The following is a 21,156-nucleotide window of genomic DNA, read 5'->3' as shown; positions in this document are numbered from 1 at the left end:
CATATCTATATAACCTATCTGCACAAAATTTTGGCTCATTTCAGTTAGCCATTTCCCCTGAGAATTTTTCTCAAGTCTCTGGGCAAAAATGATAGCTGTGAAGGAAGTACCATTTTGGCAAGGCCATTTGGTATAATATTTTTGCAGCATCTACCTATGATAAATCATCAAGCTTTGCCAAGTTTTAGCTCAATCCATCACTCCTAGTGAGTGCTTCTTCCTCATTTAGTTTCTGTACCGGATTTGGCATTTGTACTGCAACTATGCTAAATCATTGTCCTAATGACCTCATAATTCCTAGGTCCGTAGTCCTTACTACCCTAAGCCTCTCAGACATCAAATTTACCTTTTAACCTCTCTGGTTTTATCTCTAGAGTGTGGCCAAGTTTGCAACTGCAAACTTGTGAAGCTTGGTTTACTCATCTCAATTTGTCTCTCCCGTTTCTTTACCGTAGTAACACTCATGTTTCGACGGACTACGCGGTAGACATGAGCTCGCATCAGTAAAAACTCCAGAGCGCGCCTTGTCCGTGGTGATCACGAGGGAAGCCAGCCAAAACGGTTCTCTAGCCACTGTTCTCATCGGCATCGCTGCTCCGACCGGCTCTGGCCTCGCCATTAATGTCCTACATTTCCCCCTCGACGTCGTCTTCCCTCTGGACCGCTCGCCCCCTCTGTTTTCTTCTCCGGCGAGCCGTGCCAATGACCGAACAGTGCGCTACTGTGGCCATCGTCTTCTTCCTCGCTCATGTCCTCTTCTCCCTCTCGTCCGCGAGCGTCGCTCGTCTCCGTGACTCTCTGGCGCTCGTCTGCACCCTCCTCGTCGTCTTCCCGCTCCTCCCCGTGACCGCTGCGACCGGCAGAGCCGTGGCCGGACGCGCTCGGCGGTGCCCGGCTCGGGTGCCCTTGCCTCGGCTATAAATAGCCAGCCCGAGCCCTCCCCGAGCAAGCCAGTCCCCTCCCCTCTCCCTCTGGAGCCCTCTCACACCCGTGCGCGGCCGAATCCCTCGCCGGAGCGCTCAGATTTCCGACAAGCCCATCGCTCTGCCCCGCGCCCAACCCCTCTCTCTGACCGTCCCCTGCTCCGTCCGAGCCCTCCACCGAGCGCGCCACACCCCGGCGACCCTCCCTGGCTCGCCGCCCGTTCGTTTCCCCCACCGGAGCACCCTCTTCACCGGTGGCCGAAGCTCCTCTCCGTCGCGGGCCCTGCAGCCCCTTCTCCGGCGCTCCTCGACGGCAGTGACCACCACCCGGAGATGCGCCTCTCTCTGCTGATCTCCTGGGTAGGTCGCCCGTCCGCTGCCGTGGCCGGACGCGCCGGCAATCGCCGTTGAGGCGATCCCCTCCCTCGGCCATGCTCGATCCCGAGCGGGAGGAAGAAGAAGCCAGGCCAGGCGGGCCCCTTCCCGCGCGACCCCACCTGTCGGTGACCGTAGGGCCTAGCCCAGCGCCACGTCAGTTAAGTGGCGGCGCCTCCGCCGCCAAACCGTTTTCCCCGTGCTGAAAACGTATTCTTCCGTGAGTACGTTTCCCACGTTAGAAAGCGCATTCTTTTGTTCTTTTAGATGAAAATACGTTTTCACTTCTCTGAAGGCGTATTCTCAGAAAGGCGCTTTCTCTTTTTCAGCTCAGCCGGCCGAAGTGCTTATTTTGTGAACGTTCACTGCTTTAGTTGCTTTTCTGCGTAAAAAGTGAACGGCCACAACTTTGGGCTCGTAACTCCGATTGAGGTGATTCCAGCGCTCACTTTCTCTGTTCCTCGAGATCTTTCCGTTGATATCATTTTCATTATGTTTTCACACAGTGAAAATGACCATTTTGCCCTTGCCCGTAAACAGCCCCCTCCGAGAGAGAACTGTTTCCGGCAAATCTTTCCGCGATCGTTTCACACTTCTTCCCGGAGTATTTGTCGACCCCTAGGCAAGCCAACCTCTTATCATAAGCCCCGAACTTGCATGTTGACTTTTCTTGTACCTTGTGTGTGTGTAGTTGCAGTTGTTTCTTATCGTTTTCGTTTGAAGTCATTCCGTTATGCTTGTGTATTCATGACATCTTTTGCCATGCTAATTAGAATGTTATTATTGATAATGCCATGTCACTGCTCTAATTTATTTTGATGACATCGTTATGAAATGCTATGATGATTGTAATGCACCATTGATATGCTAGTACTTGGTATTGTCATGTTCTTTATGTTATAGTTGTTCACTTGAGAAGTTCGGTATTTTATTAAAACATTTGTATGATGCATGTTCATTGTTGCATCCATGTTCATGATGGTGGAGAAGGTAATAAAATGACTTAATAATAACAAACCTCCTCCGTCATCGATGGGATCGAGTCATAGTGCCACCAAATCGAACTTTTTCAGTGCAGCCACATTTGCCTTTATGGGAAGGCCTTAATGCGATCTATTGTCGTGCCTCTCGCTGGTGCCTCCAACGAGGGAAGGTTATGGGCGCGCTACCATGATCAGGTAGGCGGACATAAGCCTTGTGTGCCCGGTTTGGTTTTGAGCTCATGTTCCCGTTTGGGACCGTTTTGTTTTGCCACGACGGTGGCCGTTGGTGTATTTGGTAGACACGGGGCCACCCAAGACTAGCCCAGTGGGGAGTGAGTCGGAGTGGCTGGGAGAGTGTCATGGCAGTAGGTCGGTTTCGTCGGAATGCCGTTGGTCCACCCGAATGGGATGACGAGGCCATGGGTTCCGTGGTGTGGGTATAGTGTGCTACCTCTGCAGAGTGTTAAAGTCTATCGATAGCAACACAGTTCGTAGTAGGTCACACTATCGGGTCTTGGTCGAAATGGAGGATAAACCTGAAATAATTAAGTTGGTAAATAAATATGTGATAACCAGAATGTGGTGACTTGGACTATGAGATAGTCGTGAGAAGTCACGGCGATGTGTTGATATGATCACGAGACGAGGTCTCGGTGAGTGTTGAACCAAGTATGGTTCCGTTTGTGATCCGTGAGTGATCACCGTTTGGTTACAAGGTAACCCGTTGAACCGAGTAAGGTTCTGTTTGTGATTTGTCATGATCACCGTTCGGTTGCGAGGCAACCCGTTGGTAAGAGAGTTCGAGGGACTCAGTGCACAAGTTTGGTTGCATTGCATGAGTAATATGTTGCATTTAAAGAACCATGGCACAACAAGAGATGGTTGCATAAAGTTAACATGTTATGTCTGCATTGGATATGATCGGTAGTTTATTTTCAGCATAGTTTCATGATGCCATGCCATGCTTTGTTTGATATGCTAAGTGATGCCATGATGGATATGATATGCTATGTTTTTCTAGTGCCATGTTAGGAACATGTTTTGATATGCCATGTCATTGCCCTGTTAGTAGATGCTATGATATTGTTCATGCTAGTTGATCTATATCATGCCATGTTAGTAATTGATATGAGATAGGTTGTTGCATGCACTTGGTTCTTGATTTGTCTTCTGCTTGTTTGGATGCATGTATTTGGTTGTCTTGCAAGTACATTCAATGTACTGACCTGGCGTGTCATGCCAGTTTTGTAGGTCGTACCCGAATTGTTCGCTTGATCCGTCGTGCTAGGCCGTAACCTTGCCAGTCCTGTGAGTTGTGGAGCCCAGCCAGAGTTGATGAGCCGCCAAACCAAGACTTCCGCCGCCATTTAAATAGACTTCTGCTGTCAATCGCGATCGTTATCGGAGGCAATTTTAACCTCCTTCAGACCCCCTCTGATAAGAGTAACCTAAACTTCTAATCACCGAGATATCCCGATCCAGTTGGTGCTGGATCGGGTGTTCATCTGCTTCAGGTGGGACACCCTTTCCCCTCATGCCTCTCTTTTTGCCAAAGCCAATGTGGGCTCCGACCATACTCCACTCCTTCTGGATGCCGGTTTGCAGCAACCTATGTCCTCCTCCCGTTTCCAGTTTGATGCCTCTTGGCTTCTTGTTGAGGGTTTCTTAGACATGCTGGCTACTAAGATCGCTAACTTCCTAGCCTCCCAGACTAGATCCTTTGGCCTCATGGATGACCGGCATAGATGCTCTTACGAGTTGCGCAAGTTCCTTAGGGGTTGGTTAGGGCGAAAAAATCTTTAGAGACTCGGATTGAGGATCTTGATCGTACGGCTGACACCTTGGGCCTCTTGGAAGCAGGTTGGTCTTTGCGTTATAACGTTGAAGCCGCGTTGATGCAGTTGCATCAGCAGGCGGAAACTTATTGGCGCCAACATGGTACTCTTAACTGGACGTTAAAAGGGGACTCTCCTACAGCCTATTTCTTTGCCATTGCCAATGGACGAAGAAGGCGTGTTACATTAACAGCCTTCTCATTAATGGTGTCCGGTCTTCGGACCAATCCCTAATCCTTTCCCATGTGGTTTCATTTCCTCTTTGTTGGGGGCCAAACCAGTTAGTGGTTTTACTATTTCTCCCTCCCTGTGGGATAATATCAATAAAGTTTCGGTCGAGGAGAATGAGGCCTTAATGATCCCTCTGTCTGATAAGGAAATCTAGGACGTGGTAAATTCGGCCAATCCCAATGCTACCTCCGGCCCTGATGAGTTCTCTATCCCTTTCTTCAAGAAATTTTGGCCGCAGTTGCGGCGGCTGGTGTGCCAGATCATCCAGGGTTTCTATTTGGGAACTAATGACATCTCGCGCCTCAATTATGCGGTGATTACCCTAATCCCTAAAATTAAAGGTGCTGAGATGATCTCCCAGTTCGGGCCTATTGCCCTAATTAATAACTTTGCGAAGTTCCCGATAAAAGGCTTTGCGACTCGTCTTACCCCTGTCGCTCATAGGACTATCATCCCTTTCCAATCTGCTTTCATTAAAGGGTGTTTTATTCTGGATGGGATCATCTGCCTCCATGAAATAGTACATGACCTCAGATCTCGTAAGTCTAAAGCTGTTATCCTCAAGATGGATTTTGAGAAGGCCTATGACTCGGTCAGTTGGCCTTTCTTGAGGAAGGTTCTCTTGGCGAAAGGCTTTGACGATGCTTATGTTCATAGAATCATGCAGTTGGTCTCGGGGGGCCACACTGCGATCTCTATTAATGGTCATGTCAGTAACTTCTTCGCTAACGGTAGGGGCCTTCGGCAGGGTGATCCAGCTTCTCCAATTCTGTTTAATTTCGTCCCCGATGCCTTTTCCCGTGTCTTATCCAGGGCTGCCTCTCACGGTCATATATCGCCGGTCATTTCTCACCTAATTCCGGACGGTGTTACCCATCTCCAATACGCTGATGATACTATCATTATGGTCGAGCTGAACGATTCTTGCATTGCCCACCTTAAGTTCATTATCCTCTGTTTTGAGGCCTTGTCGGGGCTGAAAATTAATTTCTCAAAGAGCAAGGTCATTGTCACCGGTGTGGATGACAATGAGGCTTTGAGGGTGGCGCACCTTCTCAATTGTAAGCTTGGTTCCTTCCCCTTCAAATACCTGGGCCTCCCTATCTCGCCGGATATGCTTCATTCGAAAGACTTTGCTCCTGTTGTCACTAAGGTGGGTAATACTCCCTCCATTCCATAATGTAGTGCCTATAGATTTTTTTTCAAAAGTCAAACATTACAAACTTTGACCATATTTATAGAGAAAAGTAGGTACATCTAGAATACCAAATGCACATCAATGGATACATCATGAGTTATATTTTCAGAATGTACATGTTTGATATTGTAGATGTAGACAGTTTTCTCTATACACTTGGTCAAAGTTGGCAAAGTTTGACTTTCAGAAAAATCTATAGGCACTATATTATGGAACGGAGGGAGTAGGATGCTCCCCTGGCGTGGCAGGTACAACACCAATGCTAGGAAAGTGGCTCTGATTAATGCCTGCTTGTCTTCCCTTCCTATGTTCCTAATGGGCTTTTACCTTCTTTCGGCTGGGATCCATGCTGGCTTCGATAAGCATAGAGGCGTGTTCTATTGGAATGCGGTGGATAACATGCGCAAATATAGGCTTGTTAAGTGGCAAATCATGTGCATGCAAAAAACCGTGGGGGGTTGGGCATCATTAACACTTCCGTCATGAACAAATGCCTTTTGATTAAATGATGGTGGAAGATCATGTCTAGTGGGGCCGGTTCATTATGCTATTCTATCCTTAAAGCCAAATATTTCCCCCACTCTAGCCCTATGTTTGCGATGGCTCGGCGTGGATCGCAATTCTGGAAAGATCTTATTCGGGTCCACCCGCTTTTTCTTGAGCATGTTAAATTCATTGTAGGAGATGGTACCTCTATTCGTTTTTGGCTTGATCGATGGTGTGGAGACTCACCTCTCTCTGTGAGCTTCCCTACTATTTTTTCTTATTGCACTAACCCGAATATCTCCATCGTGGAGGTGTCGGCTAATAATTGGGACCTGGCCTTCCGTCGTTCCCTTTCGCCTGAAGAGTTGGAAGACTGGCAAAGACTCTCTGCCTTATTCCCCACGCTCTCGGAGATCCCAGATTCGGTGGTTTGGCCTCTCACTACCTCTGGTCGCTCCTCGGTCAAATCTCTATATTCTAAGCTTATTGGTGGTTCCCCCACCAATAGATTCTCTAATATCTGGCAGGCCCGTGCGCCACCAAAGATTAAGATTTTCCTCTGGCAAGCTGTCAGAGGGCGCCTCCCTGTTGCCGATCAAATCCGTAAGAGGAATGGCCCGGGCTCGGAGTTCTGCTCTCTCTGTGGTGCTTTGGAAAACACGAACCATATATTCTTTCATTGTGTGCTTGCTAAGCTTGTTTGGAGCTGCGTTAGATCCTGGCTCCAGGTCACCTGGGACCCCTCTTCTTTTTCCGAACTAAGAGGCCTTGCTAACTCCATGGCAGGCGTTACAAAGAGGGTTTTCTGGGTTGGTCTGGGTGCCATTTGCTGGTCGTTATGGACTACTAGGAACAAGTTTACAATCGAACATGTTTTTCCTGCTAAACCTGCTGACTGTTTATTTAAATCATGTATCTTCTTGCAGCAGTGGAGATCATTGACTAAGCCGGAGGACCGGGCTGCTCTGAATCTTCTCATATCTAAAGTTCGGGCCTCTGCATCGTCTCTATCTGGGCAGGATCATGATGTCTAGGCGTTCTGGAGCCCCGTCGACTAGTTGCTGGCTACGTCGTTTATCTTTTCTCCGGCCTGCGTGCCGTGTGTTGGCAGGGTGCCATGTATCCCTCATACTTTCGGGTCCTTTGGGTTTTTTTTATCTACCCTCGTTTGGGTGTACTTGGTGTTGCTTTGGTTGGCTGGTGGTGTTGTTCTATGACTCTGCTTAGTGGCTTTATTTATAAAGTCCGGCGTATGTCTTTTCTTTAAAAAAGGGTACGAGATATGGATTGTAATCAAGGACGGCTAAACGCTCGGATTGCTTCCTTTAGCAGGCTGCTAAGCACATGCGTTGGCCTCTTCCCCTGAAGATTAAGTTGCATCCTGGCAATCTTGCCCTGAAAACCTGCTACGCTAGTCCAGAGAGTGCACTGTACTTATAGACTTACATGCATGCATATAGCACAGGAGCTACGTACGTAAGAGTAGCAGGCTACTCATCCACCTATGCACGCAAAGTATAAGCTTTTGCAGTTCAAGCGAGCGGCAGGCACGGCACGTTACGCTCCGGCGCGGCATTGACAAAGTACTACGAAGCAAGCAGATAGATGCCAACTCGATCGATCGCCTATAAATTGCCAGGTACCATGCATACAAACATACCCATCTCCATCAATCACCAGCAACAAAAACGCTAGTAACTAAACACTAAGCTAGTACTAGCAACGTGAAGGCGCTCGCAATGGCGAGACGTCTGGGAGTCGTGCGCTTTATCTGCTGTCGTCCTTCTCGCCACCGTGGCAGCCACCGCCGGGCAATCCAGGCACCCACCCACTGCCCAGGGGCTGAAGCAGAAGCCGAGGCCGAAGCCGAAGCCGAAGCCGATGAGGGTCAAGTGCACTGAGAAGCGCAAGGTGAACCCCTACTGCTTCAACCGGAACATGGACTGCCCCGCCAACTGCCCCCAGTCCTGCTACCCCGACTGCAACACATGCAAACCCGTCTGCGGTAACCACTCGATCTTTTTACATGTCTTAACAATGGAGCTACTTACGTACGTTGATTTTGTTGGTGAATGGTTTTGGTTCGTGCCTTCGTGCAGTCTGCAACACCCCCGGAGCATGCGGCGACCCGCGGTTCATCGGTGGTGACGGCAACGCCTTCTACTTCCACGGACGCAGGGACGCCGACTTCTGCGTCGTCTCCGACCGCGACCTTCACATCAACGCGCACTTCATCGGCAAGAGCGGCCACAGCGGCATGTCCCGGGACTTCACCTGGATCCAGGCCATTGCCGTGCTCTTCGACGGCCACCGCCTCTACCTCGGTGCCAGGAAGACCGGCACCTGGGACGACGCCGTCGAGCACCTGGACATCACCCTCGACGGCGAGCATGTCTACCTTCCCGCTGACCTCATCGACGTCCAGCCGCGTGCCCGAGCTGTCCGTGACCCGCACCAAGGCGACCAACGGCGTCCTCGTCGCCGTCGCCGGAAAGTTCAGCGTCAGGGCCAACGCCGTGCCCATCACCGGGGAGGAATCGAGGGTGCACCGCTACGGCGTCACCGCCGATGACTGCCTCGCGCACCTCGAGCTGGCGTTCAAGTTCGACGCCCTCACCGACGACGTCCACGGTGTGGTCGGACAGACGTACCGCTCCGACTACGTGAACCATTTCGACGTGAGGGCATCCATGCCCACCATGGGAGGAGATGCCACCTTCACCACCTCCAGCCTGTTCGCCGCCGACTGCAGCGTGGCGCGCTATGGAGTCAGCCGTGGAAACGACGGTGCCGCGGTGCAATCTGAGCTCGCTGGTACTGTCACCTGCGCCAGTGGCATGGACGGCAAGCGTGTGATGTGCAAGAAGTAAAACGCTTCTTGCATGCATATGGCGACTGCTGTACTGGCCGTGCATGTCTGCATGCATGCACGGTTGACAAGTACACACAGAAATAAGCAAAGGACATAAATTAATGTGTTTGGATTTGGAAATACTATGTGGCATTTGCAATTATCTGTTGCACCGGCGAGAATATCGATTCAAACTTTTCATTCAACTGTTGAAATTCTTTTTTTTGCGGGGTATTCAACTGTTGAAATTCTAGCTCTCGTTTGGTGGCGGATCTCTCAGCCAGGTTCTTTGTATTTTTTGGTTTGACTTTGCCACCCGATGCCGGGTTTTATGGACTATTAGGAAATAAATTTACCATTGAGCATTTTTTCTAACAAACCATGTGGTTGCTTGTTCAAAATGCTTGCACTCTTAGAGAGAAGCCTCTGCTTCTATTTTAGTTCTTTCACCTACAAAAACATAACAGAATCTCCAGCTTGTAACTCAGGCATAGAATGTGACGATACTTGTCGGCAAGCTTGAACACATTGCTCCACCAGAATGAGCCACAAAGAGTGGTGGCTTGAGGCACAAAGTTATGATCATAAGAATCCCAAACCAGCTTAACCCACGGCATATTGAACTTGTTGAAAACTTTATGGAGATGCTTCATTAAAACAACTTCATTATGTATCCTTGGGTTAATGACACCTGAACCCCCTTGAATTTGGGCCAAAACACCATGTCCCACGTCATCCAAGACTGTCCACAGGTCTCTTAATTCCGTATCCACGAGCATTGTCGCTCAATCCTTTCAATTTTCTTAAGAATCCCAAGGAGGTGGATAAGGTAAGTAGATCTTCATGGAAGATAGTGCCTAACGTACAAGCTGCAATCGACTCCCCTAATTCAAGAAATAAGGTGCAGGTAATCTTCTGCCGATGTGGTCCACCAAAGGCTTTTAACTGTTGATGACGAAATTCCACCTCGGAGTTGTTACTTGTTACACAACTGAATCTGATTCCACTTCCTAGCATGATTGGAATTCCATCTCGGTTCTCCTACGTATTGGTTGTCAATCTCAGTAGTTTTGCTAGTTGCAGAAAATAGAAGTGTGTGTAAACAAAAGAGTAGGGTAGTTTATATGTGGAAAACTGGACCGGGATTCATATGTTCACTAGTAGCATCTCTCCAAGTGTCAATTGTGCATAAATATAAGCATAGACATTGTACGAAGAATTGCAATGCTCATGGCAAATTCATAAATGTCATGATAACACATAAGCCGCACATCCATGTATTCATATACCGCTATCTAACATGCACCTATAGCTAATCGAAATGGCATATCCATACCACCCTAGTTGTTTCCATGATTAATGAAGAAGTCATTTGAGTGGACTAATGGTTTCAGCGAGTTTGTTTCAGGACTTTGGACTGATTTTCATATTGAGGTTCATGGCTATATGTGGGAGATGATTGGTGAACCATACAAACAATTTTTCTAGTTGTTGTCCTCATCAAGCTCAGAGTTGTACTTTCAAGGGTTTTTAGAGGATCCAAGATTCACATTAAATATAGGTCACAACCCTACTATGAAGAGGGCACAAGCAAGTGTTTTGGTTTAAATTCCAAAAACACATCATAAGCCAAAATTATCCGAAATCCACTCCCTAGACATCTTTGTATAAATTTCTCTAAGCCCTGGTACCTCCGAAGAATGTTTGGCACTACCAAGCTACTTATGGTTATTCATGCTCAGATATTAAACCTAGACTCAACTATTTGGGATCATCATTCTTTTTGTTCTAGAACGGTCGACCCCTATATTCATGACCACCTCATTCGTTCAACACTTAGGAGATCACATTTCGTCAAAACTTCTATGTCGTCTCGGTTCGCCTCTCTCTCGCCACAATATAATTTCGGTACCTCCTCTTCTTTTTTGTTCAAAACTGTTGAGTTGTGTCTTAACTCTTTTATGCCGATTTCAAAAATCTTGCGATGACTGTTCTATACAGTACTACCGAGCAATATGTTTTGCTGCTACTTCCAAGCCATTCTATACTAGTAGAGAAGTTGCTACCATTTTTTCGGAGCCCCCTCTCATTTTTACCGTTGGTACTTTCGAGTGTCGTATTTCTTCACATTCCTGAACACGAACCAAGCCGTTCAAATTTATTTGAACTGGTTCAATAATTCAGCTGGTTTTATACGGGTGATTCCGAGCCTAATTTGCTTTCGTGTAATGGTCAGGTTTTAGATCTCCTCTATATATTCTCTACCATACCCATTTTTTGAGCTGGCAACCAGCACCACTTCATTCAGCTCATTGCACTCCACTCAATCCATGATGCACATAGATCCAAGGCAAGAGAAGAAGAAAGAAATGTTGACTCGTTCCATGATTCGCTTATTGATTCTTTGACAACCAAGAACTCCCCCTTCCTTGAATCCCTACACCTCAAGATAATGTCTTTCGCCACATTCCTATTCTTGTAAGGGAGTGTGCATTTGGATTCTTGAAAGAAGCTTTGATTGTAAAATGTTTCAGTGAGCTCTTACCAAGTAACATTGCTTTGTCTATTACTCTTTGACAACCAATAACCCACCCACCCTCCTATTAGGCTTGATTCACCTACTCAGGCAAAAGGCTTGTGTATTGCCAAACAAAGACATGGGAAATGATCATCATTGTCTATTGTTAGTGAATGCAAGGCCAATACAAACGAAATACGAATATGTTCACTTTGTTGGAAATATGCCCTAGAGGCAATAATAAAATGGTTATTATTATATTTCCTTGTTCATGATAATTGTCTATTGTTCATGCTATAATTGTATTAACCGAAAACCGTAATACATGTGTGAATACATAGACCACAACATGTCCCTAGTGAGCCTCTATTTGACTAGCTCGTTGATCAATAGATGGTTATGGTTTCCTGACCATGGACATTGGATGTCATTGATAACGGGATCACATCATTAGGAGAATGATGTCATGGACAAGACCCAATCCTAAGCACGGCACAAGATCGAGTAGTTCGTTTGCTAGAGCTTTTCTAATGTCAAGTATCTTTTCCTTAGACCATGAGATTGTGCAACTCCCGGATACCGTAGGAATGCTTTGGGTGTATCAAACGTCACAACATAACTGGGTGACTATAAAGGTGCACTACAGGTATCTCCAAAAGTGTCTGTTGGGTTGGCACGAATCGAGACTGGGATTTGTCACTCCGTACGACAGAGAGGTATCTCTGGGCCCACTCGGTAATGCATCATCATAATGAGGTCAATGTGACTAAAGGAGTTAGTCATGGGGTCATGTGTTACGGAACGAGTAAAGAGACTTGCCGATAACGAGATTGAACACGGTATAGGGATACCGACGATCGAATCTCGGGCAAGTAACATACCGATGGACAAAGGGAATTGTATACGGGATTGATTGAATCCCCGACATCGTGGTTCATCCGATGAGATCACCGTGGAACATGTGGGAGCCAGTATGGGTATCCAGATCCCGCTATTGGTTATTGGCCGGAGAGGTGTCTCAGTCATGTCTGCATGGTTCCCGAACCCGTAGGGTCTACACACTTAAGGTTCAGTGACGCTAGAGTTGTAATGGGAAATTGTGTGTGGTTACTGAAGGTTGTTCGCAGTCCTAGATGAGATCCCGGACGTCATGAGGAGTTCCGGAATGGTCCAGAGGTGAAGATTTATATATGGGAAGTCCAGTTTCAGTCGCCGGAAGGTTTCGGGGGTTATCGGTATTGTACCGGGCCACCGAAAGGTGTCCGGGGATCCACCAGGTGGGGCCACCTACCCCGGGGTACCAAGTAGGCTGAATATGTGTGGGAACCATCCCCCTACTGGGCTGGTGCACCCCCTCCCCCCCCCCAAGGACCCAAGGCGCCTAGGGTTGGAAACCCTAGGGGGTGGGGGCGCCTCCCACCTGCTTGGGGGGCAAGTCTCCCCCCTCTAGATGCATCTAGGGGGCCGGCCCCCTCTTCCCTTCCCCCTATAAATAGTGAAGGGGTGGGAGGGCAGCCGCACCCTTCCCCTGGCGCAGCCCTCCCCCCTCCAACTCCTCATCCTCCTCCGTTAGCGCCGCGAAGCTCTGCCGGAGAACCACAAGCTCCACCACCACGCCGTCGTATTGCCAGAGCTCTCCCTCAACTTCTCCTCTCCCCTTGCTGGATCAAGTAGGAGGAGACATCCCCGGGCTGTACGTGTGTTGAACGCGGAGGCGCCGTCCGTTCGGCGCTTGGATCGGATCTTCCGCGATTTGAATCGCCGCGAGTACGACTCCATCAACCGCGTTCTTGTAATGCTTCCGCTTAGCGATCTTCAAGGGTATGAAGATGCACTCACTCTCTCTCTCGTTGCTAGCATCTTCTAGATTGATCTTGGTGACACGTAGGAAAATTTTGAATTATTACTACGTTCCCCAAAAGTGGCATCATGAGCTAGGTCTATGTGTAGATTCTATGCACGAGTAGAACGCAAGTAGTTGTGGGCGATGATTTGGTCAATTTGCTTACTGTTACTAGTCTTATCTTGATTCGGCGGCATTGTGGGATGAAGTGACCCGGACCGACCTTACACGTACACTTATGTGAGACAGGTTCCATCGACTGACATGCACTTGTTGCATAAGGTGGCTAGCGGGTGTCTGTCTCTCCCACTTTAGTCGGATCGGATTCGATGAAGAGGGTCCTTATGAAGGGTAAATAGCAATTGGCATATCACCGTTGTGGCTTTTGCATAGGTAAGAAATGTTCTTGCTAGAAACCCATAGCAGCCACGTAAAACATGCAACAACAATTAGAGGATGTCTAACTTGTTTTTGCAGGGTATACTATGTGATGTGATATGGTGTAACGCCCCGAGACCGACGCTCGAGACGGCTTCCATATTTTTCATTATCATTGTGTGTATTTATTTGTTTGTTGCATTTCATCATGTCATCATTTGCATTGCATCGGCACTCCGTTGCCGTCATGTTTTAAAACTTGCATTCGTTCGTCGTTGTCGTTTCTTCCTTTGCCTTCGTCACCCTCTCACTGACCGCTTTGTCTTCATTGGCCTTTCGTCAAAACCCCTTCTCGCGTGCGTCCGAAACCTGTCCCGAACCCGACCCGCTCAGTCATCACCGTTGCATTTAGATCATCTCCTAACATCTATAAAACATCTCCGTTTTATTATTCGGGCTACCTAACCTATTTATTTACGAACGCCCGATTCTAATTGGACGGACCGGATTAACCCCTACCCTAATCCCCTACCTATATAACTAGACCAACCCTAATCTTTAGGAGGCTTGTCCCATCAGTCCCATCCCGCCACCGCCAGCATCTCCCACCTCGGGATCCCTCCAGATCCACCCTCTCTCCCTTGATTTCCCGATCGGGCCAACCACCTCCTTCCCTCGTTTCACCCAATCCCGCAACCGAGGCCCCGAGCTCCTCCCGCTCGATCCCTCCTCGAGCACCTGCCTCTGCCCGAGCTCCTCCCGCAGCTCCCCATCACCCTCGACCCCGCCTCGTCGGCCGGTCGACACCGGCGACCGGAACATCGCCGGAGATGAGTGCCCCGACAGCCCCGCTCTTTTTCCCCTTCTGCTTCTCCACCTCTCTTTCTCACGATCTCCCCCTCCCTCTCTCTGTTTTCGCTCACAGGAGACCACCATGGCCGCTGCTTCAAGCTCCGTCGTCGTTTCGTGCCGGGGATGGATGGATCCATGCTCCGCGCGCCCGGATCTTCCTCCTGCCGTCCAAGTCCGCCGCCCCGTGCCCATGTCGCCACTGCCGTTGTCCTGCTCTGTCCGATGACCGCCGAGCAGCACCACCTGTCGGGTCTGCTCGAGCTCGCCGCCCCTGCGCTTCAAGTCCCTCCCGCGTCACCGGAGCCTCGCGGCCAAGCCCCGACGACCCCTCCTGGACCTGCTGCTGCCGCCAAGTTCGCCTGCCGCGGCCACTGCTTCCCCTGCTTCGAGCAGCAATTCGGGATCGAGTGCGCCCGCACGCCCGCGTTGACCTCTCCCCTCGCCAAGCCGCCGAGCCGCCCGAGCACCTCCTCCAGTTCGCCGCCTCGGTCGCCGCCTTGCCAAGCTCCGCTCGCTGCCGGCCATCGTCGGGAGACGCCAGCGCCAAGTTCCCCTGTCTGCTTCCTCTGCATCGAGCGAGACCAGCGCCAGCCATCGGGTCAAGCCCGCGTTGACCGCCCGCTCACCGTGCCGTGGACGCGTCGTCCTACTGCGTGGGCTGCCTCATCCCAGCGCCCCTGGCCCAGCTCCAGATTCGGCCTCAAGGCCCAATGTGAGCAGCCCCCTCCAGTCCCTCTCCCGTACACTGTCGGGCCAGCCAGATTCGGCCCGCGTACGTTTTTTCCTAGATCAGCGAATTTCCTATTTATTCCAGAGAGTGCAGTTTTACAGAAAAACCCCTCATGTTCATGCATATAATATCTCATAAACCGTGCATCAGATTAAAATACTTCTTATATGAAAAATGTCTAGAATTTCATCTAGTTTCATAATATGCCACTCTCATCCATGTTTAAAATGCTGTGTGTTTAAATTTGCTCGAATGCCATGTTAAAATGATTTATTTCATAACTAATTAACCGTAACTCGGATTTAAATAAACTTTATATGTAAATGGGGTAGGAAAATGCCTAGTTTAACATGGTGCACTCATCTTGCATGTTTAACAACATTAAAATTGTGTTTATGGCAGAACAGTAGCAAATTCGAAATATGCATATGGGGTTTTTCCGGAATTGTTGTTTGTTGTTCCGGTCTCATTTAAACTTGCCTAAATAGTTAGTTTACTTATGCTTCACCTCTTGCCATGTTAATCAACATTTAATATTGTTGGGTACATAACCGAGAGAGAACTAAATAATTGATGTGGTGTTTCGTCAATATGCAACTCGTTGCATATTGAGCTCCACTTAATTTGTAGTGTTGTTTGTTGCACTTTGCCAGGCCATGCCTCATTAAACCGGACATGCATCATGCCATGTGTATGTCGTGGTTGTTTACTATGTTGTTTGTTTCTTTCCGGGTTTGCTCCTCTCGTTAGCTTCGGTTTCGTTCCGGAGTTGTGAGGATCCGTTCGACTACGTCCGTTTGTCTTCTTCATGGGCTCGTTCTTCTTCCTTGCGGGATCTCAGGCAAGATGACCATACCCTCGAAATCACTTCTATCTTTGCTTGCTAGTTGTTCGCTCTATTACTATGCCGCGCTACCTACCCCTTGCTATATCATGCCTCCCAAATTGCCATGAAACCACCTCTAACCTTTGTCACCCTTCCTAGCAAACCATTGTTTGGCTATGTTACCGCTTTTGCTCAGCCCCTCTTATAGCGTTGCTAGTTGCAGGTGAAGATGAAGATTGCTCCATGTTGGATTATGTTTATGTTGGGATATCACAATATCTCTTATATTATTAATGCATCTATATACTTGGTAAAGGGTGGAAGGCTCGGCCTTATGCCTGGTGTTTTGTTCCACTCTTGTCGCCCTAGTTTCCGTCATACCGGTGTTATGTTCCTTGATTTTGCGTTCCTTACGCGGTTGGGTGATTTATGGGACCCCCTTGACAGTTCGCTTTGAATAAAACTCCTCCAGCAAGGCCCAACCTTGGTTTTACCATTTGCCTACCTAAGCCTTTTTCCCTTGGGTTCTGCAGACTCAAGGGTCATCTTTATTTTAAACCCCCGGGCCAGTGCTCCTCTGAGTGTTGGTCCAACCTGTCAGTCGCCGGTGGCCACCAGGGGCAACTCTGGGCTCGCCTATCGGAAGCTTGGACAATCCGGTGTGCCCTGAGAACGAGATATGTGCAGCTCCTATTGGGATTTGTCGGCACATTCGGGAGGCTTTGCTGGTCTTGTTTTACCATTGTCAAAATGTCTTGTAACCGGGTTTTCGAGACTGGTCGGGTCTTCCCGGGAGAAGGTTTATCCTTCGTTGACCATGAGAGCTTATAATGGGCTAAGTTGGGACACCCCTGCAGGGTATAAACTTTTGAGAGCCGTGCCCGCGGTTATGTGGCAGATGGGAATTTGTTAATATCCGGTTGTAGAGAACTTGACACTCGACTTAATTAAAATGCATCAACCGCGTGTGTAGCCGTGATGGTCTCTTTTCGGCGGAGTCCGGAAAGTGAACACGGTTTTTGGGTTATGGTTGACGTAAGTAGGAGTTCAGGATCACTTCTTGATCATTACTAGTTGACGACCGTTCCGTTGCTCCTCTTCTCGCTCTTATTTGCGTATGTTAGCCACCATATATGCTTAGTGATTGCTGCAGCTCCACCTCACTATCCCTTTCCTACCCTTAAGCTTAAATAGTCCTGATCTCGCTGGTGTGAGATTGCTGAGTCCTCGGGACTCACAGATTCTTCCAAAACAGTTGCAGGTGCCGATGATACCAGTGCAGACGATGCTACCCAGCTCAAGTGAGAGCTCGATGAAGAACTTGGTCGTTACTATGTTTCATTTCCTGGTGATCAGTAGTGGAGCCCAGTTGGGACGATCGGGGATCTAGCATTTGGGGTTGTCTTCTTTTATTTTGGTTCCGTAGTCGGACCTATGTGTGTACTCTGATTGATGTATGATTTATTTATGTATTGTGTGAAGTGGCAATTGTAAGCCAACTCTTTATCCCATTCTTGTTGATTACATGGGATTGTGTGAAGATGACCCTTCTTGCGACAAAATCACAATGCGGTTATGCCTCTATGTCGTGCCTCGACACGTGAGAGATATAGCCGCATCGTGGGCGTTACATATGGCCAAAAGGATGTGATGAATTATATATGTGATGTGTGAGATTGATCATGTTCTTGTAATAGGAATCATGACTTGCATGTCGATGAGTATGACAACCGGCAGGAGCCATAGGAGTTGTCTTAATTTATTATATGACCTGCGAGTCAATATAAGCGCCATGTAATTACTTTACTTTATGGCTAACCGTTAGCCATAGTAGTAGAAGTAATAGTTGGCGAGACAACTTCATGAAGACACGATGATGGAGATCATGGTGTCAAGCCGGTGACAATGGTGATCATGTCGCGCCTCGAAGATGGAGATCAAAAGCGCAAGATGATATTGGCCATATCATCTCACTTTATGATTTGCATGTGATGTTTATCATGTTTACATCTTATTTGCTTAGAACGACGGTGAAAGGATCGATATAGTTGACTAGAGGGGGGTGAATAGGAAACTAACAATTTTTAGCTTTTCTTTACCAATTTAAACTTTGCATCAAAGTAGGTTGTCTAGATATGCAACTAAGTGAGCAACCTATATGATGCAATGACAACTAGCACACAAGCAAGCAAGGGATTTAACACAAGTAAGCTTGCGAAAGTAAAGGGACGAGATAACCAAGAGTGGAGCCGGTGAAGACGAGGATGTGTTACCGAAGTTCCTTCCTTTTGAGGGGAAGTACGTCTCCATTGGAGCGGTGTGGAGGCACAATGCTCCCCAAGAAGCCACTAGGGCCACCGTATTCTCCTCACGCCCTCACACAATGCGAGATGCCGTGATTCCACTATTGGTGCCCTTGAAGGCGGCGACCGGACCTTTACAAACAAGGTTGGGGCAATCTCCACAACTTAATTGGAGGCTCCCAACGACACCACAAAGCTTCACCAAAATGGACTATGGCTCTGCGGTGACCTCAACCGTCTAGGGTGCTCAAACACCCAAGAGTAACAAGATCCGCTAGGGGTAAGTGGGGGGAATCAAATTTCTCTTGGTGGAAGTGTAGATCGGGGCCTTCTCAACCAATCCCGAGCAAATCAACAAGTTTGATTGGATAGGGAGAGAGATCGGGCGAAAATGGAGCTTGGAGCAACAATGGAGCTTTTGGGGGGAAGAGGTAAGTAAACTTTGGGGAAGAAGACCTCCTTATATAGTGGGGGGAACAATCCAACCGTTACCCCCCAAAACAGCCCCGCAGGAGCGGTACTACCGCAGGAGGCAGCGGTACTACCGCTGGGCACAGCGGTACTGCCACTCCCCTGGGCGGTACTACCGCGGAGTTAGGAGGGCAGGAGAGATACGGACCCGAGCGGTACTGCCGCGGTGGTAGGGTGGTACTACCGCTCATGAGCGGCACTGCCGCTCTACTGCCGCTGCAAAGTACCGCATAATCCGACACGAAAAATGACCCCTCGAGTCGACGTGGTAGGGACCTGGTACCGCAGCGGTACTACTGCTGAGGACCCACCGGCGGTACTACCGCTGTGGAGCGGTACTGCCGCCTATGACCCCTAAGCGGTACTACCGCTGGGTACCGCGGTACTACCGCTGTTACCAGACTCGGCCCAAAGAAGGGGGAAAGAGACCTCCAATGAAGAGGAAAGGCTCAGAGGGTGCAAAGAGGATGTGTACGTGTTGATTCCACCCTAGCCTTACCAAAACGGACCCCCTCTTGATAGTACGGTGACTCCTACGAAACTAGTTCACCAGAAAAGAAGCGGAAGAGCTACACCGTCTTGAATGACACTCTGAGGGGAAAGAAATCGTCTCGTGCCAAATGATGAATCTCTGAAATGCTCAAAGCACACGATTAGTCCGCAAACATTGTTGTCATCAATCACCAAAACTACATCTAGAGAGATATGTCTTAACAATCTCCCCCTTTTTGGTGGATTGATGACAACCAGGGATTTGCACAAGGATATATCATGAAAGTAAAGATACTTAGAACTACAAATTATAGACGGGCTCCCCCTGAGTGTGTGCACCTAGTTAGTAGAGCCTTTGGAATGTAGGACACACACATTAGGATCAACACTCCCCCTATATTTTATAGTCCAACAACCTAAGCATAGGATACATGAGAGCAGGTAATATAACAGGATAGACAAGCAACTTAAGAGATACCAAAGTACTAGAAAGACATAGATAAAGATAAGGTAGCATATGTCTTACACCATATATCTGGAACTTAGGTCTCACTGGCACACAACCAAACAAGGCAAATGGCGAGAAAACACAACGACACAACAAAGAAAACGACGACACCATAAAGCACACCATAAAGCACAATCCCAACAAATCCCTAAGCTCTCTCCCCCTTTGGCATCGAGACACCAAAAGGGCAAAGAGCGACGCTACGGCTCCAGGTGAAAGCAAACTGAGGAGCTCTCTCATCACATCCTGGCAGGGTCATCTGCACTGCCATCCTCAGTCGGAAACTGCTCGGTGTCGGAATCGGTCCACGGACAGTGCTGCTGAATCCACTCCTCTTCCTCAGTGATCTGGCCCTCAGACCCACTGACAACGGTCGCACCCAGCTGACGTATGAGCTCCTTGTAACGCCCCCTGGCCTTCTTCTCAGCCACATGAGTCATGTACTGACCACGAGACTCCATGCAGAAGAGCTTCTTCATCTTGCGCTTGATCTTCTTTGCCCAAGAGGGCTCTGTCCCAGAAGGCTCATAATCCTCATCGTCATCATCGGCCTCAGCCCCGTCCTCGGTCTCCATGTCAGCAGCAGTAGATGGACCCCCGGATTTAGGGGCTGGGGTGCCCCAACTGTCCTTCTTCCTCAGACGCTTGATCTCATGAGAAACCAATTCTCCAGTTTCCAGCATCACCTGGGGATAGACACGTGCCCAGGCCTTCTCAATGAGCAGCATGATGAACGGACCATAGATCGGGCACGTGCGCTCAGAAATGGCAGTGAGAAGTTCAGACCACATAACATGAGAAATGTCCAGGGACTCGCCAGTGTTTGCTTCCTTCTCATGCTGGCAGAAGAGAAGCATATCCACGAGATAGGAGTGGACCATATCCAGATTCCCGATGCGAGGAAAGAGGGTCTCTCGAAAGACACGATGAAGGATGTCCAGGTAGGTAGACAACTCATAGGTTTCCTTCTTAGTCACAGGGTGAACCTTCACAGTGCAGTAGGGCCAGAGGGCTTGCTTGTGAGTGGAGTTGACATTGCGGTGAGGGCGAAAGCCGACAGGAGTCTCAAGCCCGTGATCTTCCACCTCAAGTAACTCCATGAAGGCCTTCCACTTGACAGACAGTAACTTGCCATTTGTCATCCAGGTCAGAGTCCTTTCTTCATCAGTGCCAAGATGGACAGTAGCATAGAATTGAGCCACCAAATCTGCATCAAAGTCCTTGTTGAACTGCATGATTCTGAGAATGTTTAGCTGAGCACACATCTGAAGAGCTTCACCAAAGTACTCAGGATCCTTTTCCATGGCATCCGTGTCGATGGAGCGAACATCAACATAGAGATTCTTCTTGGCC

At 48.7% G+C, this 21,156-nt stretch overlaps 1 pseudogene; it reads left to right on the top strand.

Moving 5' to 3' along the window:
• The first annotated feature begins 702 nt into the window (after window positions 1-702).
• On the top strand, window positions 703-8,901 carry LOC123055906 (uncharacterized; annotated as a pseudogene).
• The last annotated feature ends 12,255 nt before the right edge of the window (window positions 8,902-21,156 follow it).

The sequence above is a fragment of the Triticum aestivum genome, chromosome 2D (genome assembly GCF_018294505.1).
Source record: "Triticum aestivum cultivar Chinese Spring chromosome 2D, IWGSC CS RefSeq v2.1, whole genome shotgun sequence".
In the NCBI taxonomy this organism is placed as follows: Eukaryota; Viridiplantae; Streptophyta; class Magnoliopsida; order Poales; family Poaceae; genus Triticum; species Triticum aestivum.
The sequence above is the reverse complement of the archived record's forward strand: the minus strand, read 5'-3'. Positions and strand labels throughout refer to the sequence as shown.